General features: G+C 45.4%; 1 long non-coding RNA gene across 1 annotated transcript; it reads left to right on the plus strand.

Annotated features, from left to right (window-relative positions):
* Positions 1-4,260: 4,260 nt before the first annotated feature.
* Positions 4,261-5,733, plus strand: LOC128422402 (uncharacterized). Its single transcript, XR_008332497.1, has 3 exons — positions 4,261-4,436; positions 5,106-5,184; positions 5,470-5,733. It is a non-coding gene; the product is annotated as an uncharacterized LOC128422402 (long non-coding RNA).
* Positions 5,734-11,417: the final 5,684 nt, after the last annotated feature.

An 11,417-nucleotide genomic window follows, 5' to 3' on the forward strand; every position in this document is an offset into this window, starting at 1 on the left:
AAGTCAAACTCTGTGGCTGGATTTAGCCAAGCACTGCATAGTTTCATTTCCACTAATAGTATTTGCTGCTAAGATAATTGCTGGTGTTCTTATTCCTAAAGCCCCTGAAAGGAAAATGATAGCGTGCAGGATCAAGGATTATCCTCCTTCCAATGTAGGAAGTTGCACAATCTGGAAAGTTGTGTGACGAGGATGGTCAGCATTTATACTGTGGTAGTGCCTATAAGACTACAAACTCTGGGCCTTGTTCAGCTAGATGCTGTCCAAATATAATTAGGGGGTGGCTGCTTGCATGAAATGTCAGATATAAATAAGAGGAGCCATGTCAGGAGTCAGTGGAAAAGTCTGCTTTGCACTGGGGATTTATTTAATAACCCAATAATCTGAACCTTAGAAAGCCTTAAACTCTTTAGAAATGGGGATCCTTACAATAAAGAGTCCAGAAACACATTTTTAACCAGATGTTTCAATTAACCCAGAAGATTAAACGAGTTTCCTAAGGGACATATCCTTTCCATTTATCAGCAGCAATAAACAGAACCGTTAAAATTATCTTCTATAAGAACGCCATATCAAGGTCACTCATCATGAGCGCATGAGGGAAATACAAGACAATGGTTTAGTAAGCCCAACCAGCTGTAGACTGGCTGTGTGTATTGTAATACTCGTCTCATTTATTTGGCCTGCCATCGGTCCCTAGCCACAAGTCTTGGCTGCAGAGCTGGTATCAGATGTCAGCATCCTCGGGTGTCTGCTGAGGTCATACCAAGGGGCCTTCTGCCAACCTGTAGGACTTCCTGGCCCTGCTGCTCCTTGCTGCTGCTGCTGCTTGTTCATCGGTCCTCTCTGAGCATGTAGCAGAGACAGGAGTGAGGAGATGGAGCAGCATGGTTCCTGTTCCCTCTCTGAGTGTTTGTGCAGATAAGGTCCAAGATGAGAGAGGGCAAGCTTTTATCATTATATTTATTTCTGCCCCACCTTTTCTTCCAAGAGGGACTTGAGGTAGAGGAGGAGATGAGCCTGTTAGTGGAGGGGACCCCTTTGAGGAGATCTTGCACAAGGGACCCCCAAAACCTGGATCCCACCCTGCTTGACTGTGTACGTCTGTTCTCATTTGTCCCCTTCTCTCTTTTGCTAATACAGTGGTACCTCGGGTTACAAACACTTCAGGTTACAGACTCCGCTAACCCAGAAGTAGTACCTCAGGTTAAGAACTTTACCTCAGGATGAGAACAGAAATTGTGTGGCAGTGGTGCAGCAGCAGTGGGAGGCCCCATTAGCTAAAGTGGTACCTCAGGTTAAGAACAGTTTCAGGTTAAGAACGGACCTCTGGAACGAATTAAGTTCTTAACCCGAGGTACCACTGTACCTAGAGGTGATTAAGGAGCACACTGTGAAGTGACCTAATACCAGTATTGAGGCCTGTTCATTACGATGCTTGTTGTGGTGCAACATGGTGGTCCCTGAGTGACACCCTCTAATTGGGCTTATTTGGGTGGAGGGCTGACTCTGTAGGCTTATTAGAATAATAACGGGGAACAATTTTGCCCACGGAGCTGAGCAGTTCTTAAGAGAGAAATATGAGGGAAATGATTGAATTTCAGATATCCGAGTCTGAAGAATGAAGAAAGTATTGGTTAACAGAAGGTAGAACAGCTAGGTGTCATCCTAATTTGAATATTTTTTAAAATATGTAACTGACAGATAGAAAATCAGAAGTCCTTTTATCTCTTTCCCCTTTCCCCCTTTCTTCTCTTATATTTCTCTCTTCTTTTTATCTTCGTTCTTCCTTTCTCGTTTGTTTTCCTTGGTGTCCACATGCAGCAGGAGAAGCCAGGAACCAACTTGAGGGACTCATTTTCCCACCTCGTGCTCACATGTGATGGGTGGGTTGTGGGTAGGTGGTCCAATGCAAATGAATGCACATGGGCATTTGTTTCCACGAAATATCATTAAGAGTGAGCTGCAAGGGGAAAAGTAAGTTCAGTTATTCCTGCAACCTACCACATGTAGAATGTATATGCTGAATGCATTGATAAATTGGACCTGAAATGAGCAGCTTATCCAGATATTAGCTGTGTGGTCCCAAGTAGCTTTATAGTACTTAAAACTAACCTTGGAAAGATTAGGGAAACACCTGGATATTCGAATCATCCAGTGACAGGAACTAATATGCTATCGTCTACATCACGGGTGTCAAACACAAGGCCCGCGGGCCAAATCCGGCCCGCCAGACCTCATCATGTGGCCCGTGGCATCAAGGGCGAGGAAGCGAGCTTCTCGTCCTTTTTACTGGTCCCGACCCAGATTTTAGGGTCCGCACTCCGGCGGAGGCTCTCTGCCTTTCTAAAAAGTGACCCACGCGAACAGCCTTCCCTGCCTGCTTGCAGACAGGGCTCCAACCGACACGACCCGTCGGTGCTGCCTGAGTTTGACACCCCTGGTCTACATAATCCTTACATTCATTGTTGCTGCGTTAGGACAAGGCTCCTATTTTAACAGATGCGCCCTTTGAAAAGCATCAAAAGAATAAAAGGCAGCCAATAGAGAGGAACAATCTGAGGATCCGACAGTATTTCAAGCCTGATGCAACAGGCCAAGACATACAGAATTAAAAAGAAATTGAAGCTGCCTTCCCGCCGCCCCCTCCATCTCCCAAGTTTAGGGCCATTACATTTGCTTGGTATGACAAAAATAGCTTCTTCTTATAAAATGAAATATCCATGCTAAGCCACAAAGCTCCAAAGTAACATCTGGTTCTTCTGCTAAAATATCATCCACTCCAGCCAGCTATACAACCCCAGAGAGATCTTCCTGTATCTTGCTACTGTCCTCTAAATAAGAGAGAGAGAGAGAGAAAGAGAGAGAGAAAGAAAGAAGGTTAAAGAAAGAATGTGTAAAGAAGTAAATATCCTGCAGCAGTTGACTACATTTACGGCGGTGGCTGTTTTCGTTTTAGGAGCTGACCCAAAGTGGTTATGGATATCACAAACACCATAATCTCTGATCTAGATCTCTGGACCCATGGCAGTTACATGTGAGCTTGTATAAAAACATTTAAAGTCTCCTTCTTTTACTTTTTTCTTTTCAACCCTATTTAATCTCTGGTTGCACAGTACAAATGTTGAATCTATTTACAATTTGGAGCCGGGGGGTGAGGAACATGTAGCCCTCAAGATGCTGTTGGACTCCAAATCCCATCAGCCCCAGCGAGCATGGCCAAGGATCAGGGATGATGGGAGCTGTAGTCCAACAGCATCTGGAGGGCCACAGGTTCCCATATAAAACTGACTTCACCTGCACTCTGGAACGTTAGTATGATCTAAAGCATCTCCCACAATGTCTTAGAACATGATCAGCCAAATGGGCCATTAGTGTCCATTGTCTCTCCCCACCAAGTAGGCCATGCCCTACCTGCAGAGAGATTCATTTTTCTCCTTTGTACAATGGGAAAACATAGCTCTTGGAAGTTATTTGCACCGTTTTATTACGGCAGCGTAATTTAGGTTGGAACGGCATAGACCATACTGCACACAGTCCCAGCTGTATGCAACTCTGAAGGCTGCATAATCTTTCACCCGCTGCAGTTGGCATTTTTAACAGAGGGGGACCCATGCCATCCATATCTCCATAGAATTCTGAAGCAGGAAAATGGGGCATATTAGCAAGCACATCCTTGGGGATCAAAGCAAAGGTATCAGAGAAAAGCCTCACCTTTGATTCTAACCATGTGAAATCCCATGCTTTCACAGTTTCAGCAAGAAATCATAAATCAGTTCAGGTCCACTGCGAGGATTTATGAGATGCTACAATCCATTAGCTTAACGTGAACTTGATGTCAAATCATTTTTCTGTCAATTCTCATTTACATTGCTTCCTGCTCCATATTTTCCCTCAACAAGCGCATGGAAGTGCCATTAAGAATATTGCAGTGGATGTTGGCTGTCTTTGTTCCTCAGATGGCTCATTTTATAGGTTTCCTTGGTTTTCCCTCCCTCCCTCCCTCTCCCTAGCAAAGCAAAAACTTTCGAAATGAATGTTTTATCCTAAAATCACACAAAGGAAATGCCTAATTGTTGACGTAGAGATGCCACCACAACCATGGAAAGTTGGCACTTGCTGCTGATGCCCAAGCTTATATGGCTATGGTTATTCCCTTCTTGTGCAGGAACTGGGCATTCCCCATGTAGTCTGTTCTTCAACGGCAGAAAAATATAACTAAAGCATAACATCTGCTTTTGCCTTGCATGAGAGATATGTAGATTGTCTTTGCTGAGGGAGATTTTTCATCTCCTCGACAATGAGTGTGACACTGCGGAACTTGTGGCTTCCAAGGCCCTAAGAAATGGAGCATCCAGAAATCAGTTTGGGGACCCAAATTGTAAGTAAGACTGGGAGCCCATCCATAGAAGGGACAGTTGGATGCAGAAGCAATGGTAAGACAGGTAATAATAATAAATAATAATAGTAATAATAGTAATAATAGTAATAATAATAATAATAATAATTTATTATTTGTATCCCGCCCATCTGGCTAGGTTTCCCCAGCCACTCTGGGTGGCTTTCAACTGAGATTAAAAATACATTAAAACATCAGTCATTAAAAACTTCCCTAAACAGGGCTGCCTTCAGATGCCTTCTAAACGTCAGGTAGTTGTTTATCTCTTTGACATCTGATGGGAGCCACTACTGAGAAGGCCCTCTGCCTGCTTCCCTGTAACTTGGCTTCTCGCAGTGAGGGAACCACCAGAAGGCTCTTGGTGCTGGATCTCAGTGTCTGGGTAGAACGATGGGGATGGAGACGCTCCTTCAGGTATACTGGGCCGAGGCTATGAGCTCAGAACCTAAGAACATAGGAAGAGCCTGCTGCATCATCCCATCGGCCCATCTAGTCTAGTTATCCTGTTCTCGCTGTGGCCAACCAGGTCCCTGTGGTAAACCCACAAGTGGGACTCAGGCACAAGAGCACTCTCCCCTCCTGTGGTTTCCAGCAGCTGGTGCTCAGAAGCATTGCTGCCCCAGCTGTGCAGGCAGCACATAACCACCATGGCTGGTAGTCTTCAATAGCCCTCTCCTCCATGAATCTGTCTCATCCTCTTTTAAAGCCATCTAGGTTGATGGCCATCACCGGCTCCTGAGGGAAGTCCATCTGAAGGTGGGGTGTTAGCAGGAGCAATGATTCAGGTGAGCCAAAGGGAAGGCAAGCTGGTAGACTCAAAGTTAGGTGGAGAAACTAAGGAGGGGAGAGGAGGGAGGAAAGGAAGGAGTAAACAGGCAGTCTGGAGCAAGAATAGGCAAGCAGCAGCAGAGTCTGACTGGTAGCCTGGCAATGACCCAGGAGGAACAAAAGAGGTTGCTTTGGAGGAATGGTGGTTACTCTCTTGGTACCCGGGGAGACTAGAGAGAGGTGGTCAGGGGATGGTAGACTCCAGGAGGACTGGAACCCTTTCTTGTTCCACTCCTGCACAGTAAAATATCAGAGAAGTGGAGGGCAGGAGGTGCTGAAGAAGTTCTCACGGATGCCGCTGCCAAGTTGCCAAGTTCCCCGCCACCACCCATCCTACCTGCCTTGACTCAACAGAACCTGTGGGAGCGGCTGCAAAGGAAACACAAGGTGCACACATGTGCCTTCTGCCAAGGTCAACCATCTGGCTCTTGGAGCCAGCACCAAATACGGGGAAAGGCTGCTGCTGTTTTGGTTTCTCACATCACACACCCCTCCATTTTTCTCTCTCAACCTAAATTCTGACTTCTTTAAGAATAATAAATGAAATGAAATGAAAATGAAATGAGTGCCAGGGTGGCGTGGTTGTTTAGAGCATCAGACTAGGACCTGGGAGATCAGGGTCCATTGCCCTAATTGGCCATGAAGCTCACAGTCACTGCCTCTCAGCCCAACCTACCTCACAGGGTTGTTGTGGGGACTGAAGAAGAAGAGTTTGGATTGGATATCCCGCTTTATCACTACCCGAAGGAGTCTCAAAGCGGCTAACATTCTCCTTTCCCTTCCTCCCCCACAACAAACACTCTGTGAGGTGAGTGGGGCTGAGAGACTTCAGAGAAGTGGGACTAGCCCAAGTCACCCAGCAGCTGCATGTGGAGGAGCAGAGACGTGAACCCGGTTCAGCAGATTACGAGTCTATCGCTCTTAACCACTACACCACACTGGGGGGAAGGGGGTAGCCACGCATGCCACCTTGAGCTCCTAGGAGGAAAAGGTGGGATATAAATGCTATTAATTCATTCATTAATTATGCAAGCAAGTAAGCAAGCAAGCAAGCAAGCAAGCAAACAAACAAACAGGCATCCTAACCCCTAGAGAGTGAGAGAAAACCCTCCGGCTGTGCCATTTGACAAGGAAATTCCCCTCAAAATGGCAGGGAAGTCATGCAAAGAGTTGTGCTGACTTTCTAGAAGAACACAGGACAGAGATAGTCGACGTGGTTCTCTCCAGATGTTGCTGGACTTCAACTCCCATCATCCTTGACCACCAGCTGTGCTCACTGTTGTTGATGGGAGCTGTAGTCCAGCAACATCTGGAGGACTACCTATGACATAGATCCATCCAGTAGCATACCCCACAAGAGTCCTGGGAAAAATGGGACATTCCATTTTCTCTTGCAGGAGAATAGCAGCCATTTTGAGTGCTGTGATCTTGTGTGATTTCATGCCAAGATCTCTCCCCCCCCCCAACCTGCGAGCACAGCCCCCAGAAAAGTGCATCTTTTGGGCTCCATGATGTCGTGTGGGTATGTTGGAGGGTATGTGTGGACCTCCTCAGAACCCCAGACCCCACCTTGTACAGCAGAATTGCTTCTATCTAGAACAGTTCTGCTGTCTGAAAGGCAGAGTGTCCTTTTGGTATAGTAGCGTGCTGGCACTTGGATGTGCTACTACTTTCTGCTGAGTGCTGCAAGTTGCGGCAATATCTTCCCTGGTAAAGGAAAAGGGAGCACTCCATGCCACAGCCTTATTACAATGGCGTTGTTCATCTCGACCTCCCTCTCAACAGTTGCACTTTGTATGCTAAATCGCTTGTATGCTAAATCGCTTGATATTTTTACAAGTGGTATTAGTTTATGTAAGTATGGTTTGCATCTCCTGTATTTATTTACTGCCTGTGGCATAAAGGAGGCTTCCACACAGTGGAGAGTTATTATACTCATGCTGCCAAGCAGCAAACATATGAGTCAGATTTGGGTTTTTGAGCAATGTTTTTCAGTGAACAAACGAGGTGCCGTGGAAGAGGCTGCCTAGTCGAGCAGAAAACCAGAATTCCTAGGTCTGTTCGAAAAATGGGCAAAAGTTTCCAGGCCATATCTCAAGCCAGGATTCCACCCTAACTCCAAGAGAATAATCTCCTCTTATTTCCCCTTCAGAATTCAAACTAGAAGGACTTGTGCAGAAGCACTCAGGTGGCGTTAAAACAAAGGAGCATGTTTTTATTATAAAAATCAAGTGAGGTCTTGTTCACTTTTCTTTACTTTATATCCCGCCCTTTCTCCCAAAGGAGCCCAGCATGGAAAACGACAAGTGGTAAAGCAAAAAAAAAAAAAAAAAAAGCCTTTAAAGCATATGGAAAACAATCCAAACAACATGCATGCTAGAAAAGATCTCTATCTGAAAGGCTTGGTGGAAGAGGAAGGTCTTTAGTTGGCACCAAAAGGACAATGGCGGGCTTAGCCACACCTCCACTTGCCCCGACACTTTCCTCCAAGAAAAGCTGTGGTTTAGCAAATGGCAATTCTGCAGATCACTGTCCACTCTGGTTTAGTGCTAAAGAGCAGGTTTTCTTGGGGGGAGCAGTGGTGCAAAGGCAAAAGCTTTGCCTAGAAAGTGCAGAATAAGTGGGAAACTGTTGCAACCTGTGCTTCCTTGGCATACAGAATTGTGGATGAGCCAAGAGACGGTGCCTGTCTAATATTTAACAAGAGGGAATCCCAAAGGATAGGTGCCACAACACTAAAGGTCTGGTTTCTGGAGGTCCCTCACCTGCAGAGCTCAGTGATCAACTGGCTATATAAGGGGTGATAAAAAAAATTTCCAGTCCAATTCCCGTCTTTCCTAATCTTTGGGCACTTGGGCTGGGGATGATGGGAGTTGAGAGTTCAACATCTGAAGAATATGTCGGCTACTCCTGCTCTACCCCTTTGTCTCATGGTCCACAGCAGGAGCTGTTGCCTAGCAACACGACAAAATCTTTAAAACATTTTAAAAATAAGCCAAAACAATGGTTTAAGACTATTGTTGTCATGATTTCTTTAGCTGCACACTGCTCGTTCTAAGCTAAAGGCATCTTGGAAACATTCATAAAGCATCATTAGATGTCCCCGCAAAATATTGTGGCCTATGGTAGTCATAGCAACAAAGCTCCATGCTAGCCTTCCCCAACTTGGTGCCCTCCAACTGTTTAGGACTATCACTCCGAGCAGCACTAGCCATCATGGCCAATGGTCAGGGGTGATGATAGCTGTGGCCCATAACAACTGGCGGGCATGATTTGATGGCTGCAGCAACCTGGCATATGTGAAGGGACCCAAGTATCACTTCAACACAATGGTTTTCAGTGGACTAGTAGTGCATCAAGTACAGCAATCATGTATTATGTGTGGACTAGGTCTCCATCAGTGGAAACTCATCCCAGTCATGGACTATGCAACCATCTCCCTTGCGTACTGTAGAGCAGGGAGGCTGACATGCCTGCATAATGGGCCAAGCAGCTGATGGACTGAATGGCTGTGAGTTCATGGCTGATTGTTTTCACTGCTAATCTACCATCTTGGTTTGGCTTTCTTGGATTTTGACAAATATTTATGCAAAGTCCACAGTTTCTTTGCATCTTCTCAAGATGTCCTGAAATCCATGGCCATGCTGCTTTTCATCTTTTGCTCCCTTGCATTTTAAGAATGCATAACATCAAACTTCTGTCTTGATCTGGTCCAATTATTCCCTAAAGGCAATTAAGGTGAAACTTCCATGTTGCAAGAACTAACCAGTGTTTTGAATTGGAAACAGCCCTAAAAGCTTTGGAAGTATGTGGTTTTCCATTTCTCTTTTGAGGCTCTTTAATTGATTGGATACTCCTTGGAGATTTATCAGAACTCCTTTCACTTGGATTTTAAAATGAGCATTTTCCAGAAGATCGTTTTTAGTGCTCGCTAAGGGCAGTACTACAACTTGCCTTGACAATTGTAGCATATTGACCAGGTGTTACTGATTGTACAGAGCACGGTCTTCACTTTTAAGGGCTTTCTGGTCCAAATCCAGTTTAAAGATAAAGAACTGGTTTGATTCCAATTAGCTAAGTTGGTAGAGCATGAGACTGTTAATCACAGGGTCATGGGCCTCACGTCGGGTGATAGGAAATTGGACTAGATGATCCTTGCGGTCCCTTCCAACTCTATAACTCTACGATTCTATTATTCTAACCTTAAGAAAGAGAGTAGCAAGTTGTTCATCAGCACGCATGTGTGATGTCACACATGCGACGATCGCATCATCAGGAGGAGGCCTCCATGACCATGCCCAGACTGAGGAGGGAAGGAAGGTGGCGTGTCTCTGAGGAGGAGGCACCAGCGGAGACAGCTGAGCAGTAGCAAGGGAGATGCAGGCATGTGTGGGGCACCAGCGGCGCCTTCTCTCCTCAGGCCCAGCCCCCTGCCAACAAATACTATGGGTGTTCAAAGTTATCTCAGCCCAATAGAATTGGCACACCTGCCCTGAGCTATCATTCCCAGGGTTTCTTGGGGAAAGAGAATTACCTGTTTGTGGTGAAAATATGCTCCTGGAAATACAGTCCTCCACTGAAATCTGCTCTCAACGCTATAAAACAGTGAAAGGAACAACAAGAAGAGAAAGCTGGAGGCAGTTGTAGAGGATTAGGCTGGACTGGAAAAGCTCATCAGAATACACACAGTCCCTGAAGCTACCATCAAGTTGTGAAGGCTCCAGCCAGCCTTTTGATGCATGGAGTAGTCTGCATAGTAAAGAAATAGCTATTACGCTGGAATCAATTTGAGCTCTATGGGGAAACTATAAAAACCCGGAGCCAAATTTGGCTTTTGGATGCATAAACAGTGCTTCCATTGATTTCGACAGAAGCCACACACATGCTTCTGAAGGGAGGACATGGGACCCTGAGCCTTTAACCCACGGCTGCTACTGCACTCAGTTGATCCATGAGGTAAATAAGGCTCCAGAACAGCAGTAACTTAGAAGAGTTTTTGGACCATTGACCGTAAGTGCTCTGACTGAAGGGTGTTTTCCCCTACTAACAAAACAAGACCAATTTTGCTTGGGTTACAGAAAGGCATAAATAGCCCATCGTTAAAAACTTCCAGTCTACCATATATATATTTTTAAAAAAACATCCAACAGCCACTCTGGAAAACTACTTAAAATGAACAAAATCCTTTTTCCAGAGCAAGGGGCAAGATTTGCCAAGGAAAAACAATTAGGAAAGCTTCTTCTTTCTTTCTTAGCACCTATGATTCTGTAACCAGCATGATTTCTCTACTGGCATTCCAGAACTTTTAGTGCTGTATCATGTAACCTTCGGCCAGGTAGGCTCCTCATCAAGGATGGCTGGTGCTGTTTTTTGAACATCGAAGTGTGTGACATCTGTTTGCATCTTTGCACAGCAGCAGGCAGGCAAATGATTCAACGAGGGAAGATTGTTTGCTGGCACAACATAGTAAAAGCAAAGATTTATTTGCTGCCATGAAAAAGAAATACACATCATACATTGCCGGGGAGTGAAAAGGTTGTTTGAAGATGCACGCTGATGCCTCTTTATGCACATTCCCCGTACGGCTTGAGATAACAACAGCACATGCAATATTAGATTTCCCAGGGCTTGTTGCACCTGGAACCCTACTGGAGCAGCATTGCAGGTATGAGGGAGAAAAGATCTTCCACCCTGAATATCAGCAATATGTTTATTCATATTGTTCCATGTCTCTGAGAAGTCAGAGACTCCAGGGGTTCCAGCACTTACCCAGGGTTCCATTTCCTTGGAATGATGGTCAATGGAGACTGGATATGTGCTTTTATTTACACGTCCATACAACTTGAGCATAGGAAGGAAGGGCTCACATCATTAGCACTCCACAGATCTTGCCTCCCCATTAGGTTCTGTGGAAGACCCCCAAATCATAGGTTTGTATCCAGCATAGAGCAAAATAAGCCTCTGTGCTTCCATCTTCTGGCCTAAACTCGCACACAGACAGCCCCACTTGGCCTGTTGTTCTCACTCCTAGGATGATGTAGAATCCAGCCAGGTAAGGTAGCAAAAAGGCCCACCTAGGACTCAACCTTTGGACATGTAAATGGTGGTGCTGAACTGGCCAGAGGAACTCATCTAACAGGTTCAACAGGTTTCCTCTTATAGATTCTAACCTCACACACATAAGGACCAC

This window comes from Podarcis raffonei, chromosome 10 (assembly GCF_027172205.1).
Source record: "Podarcis raffonei isolate rPodRaf1 chromosome 10, rPodRaf1.pri, whole genome shotgun sequence".
NCBI classification, from domain to species: Eukaryota; Metazoa; Chordata; class Lepidosauria; order Squamata; family Lacertidae; genus Podarcis; species Podarcis raffonei.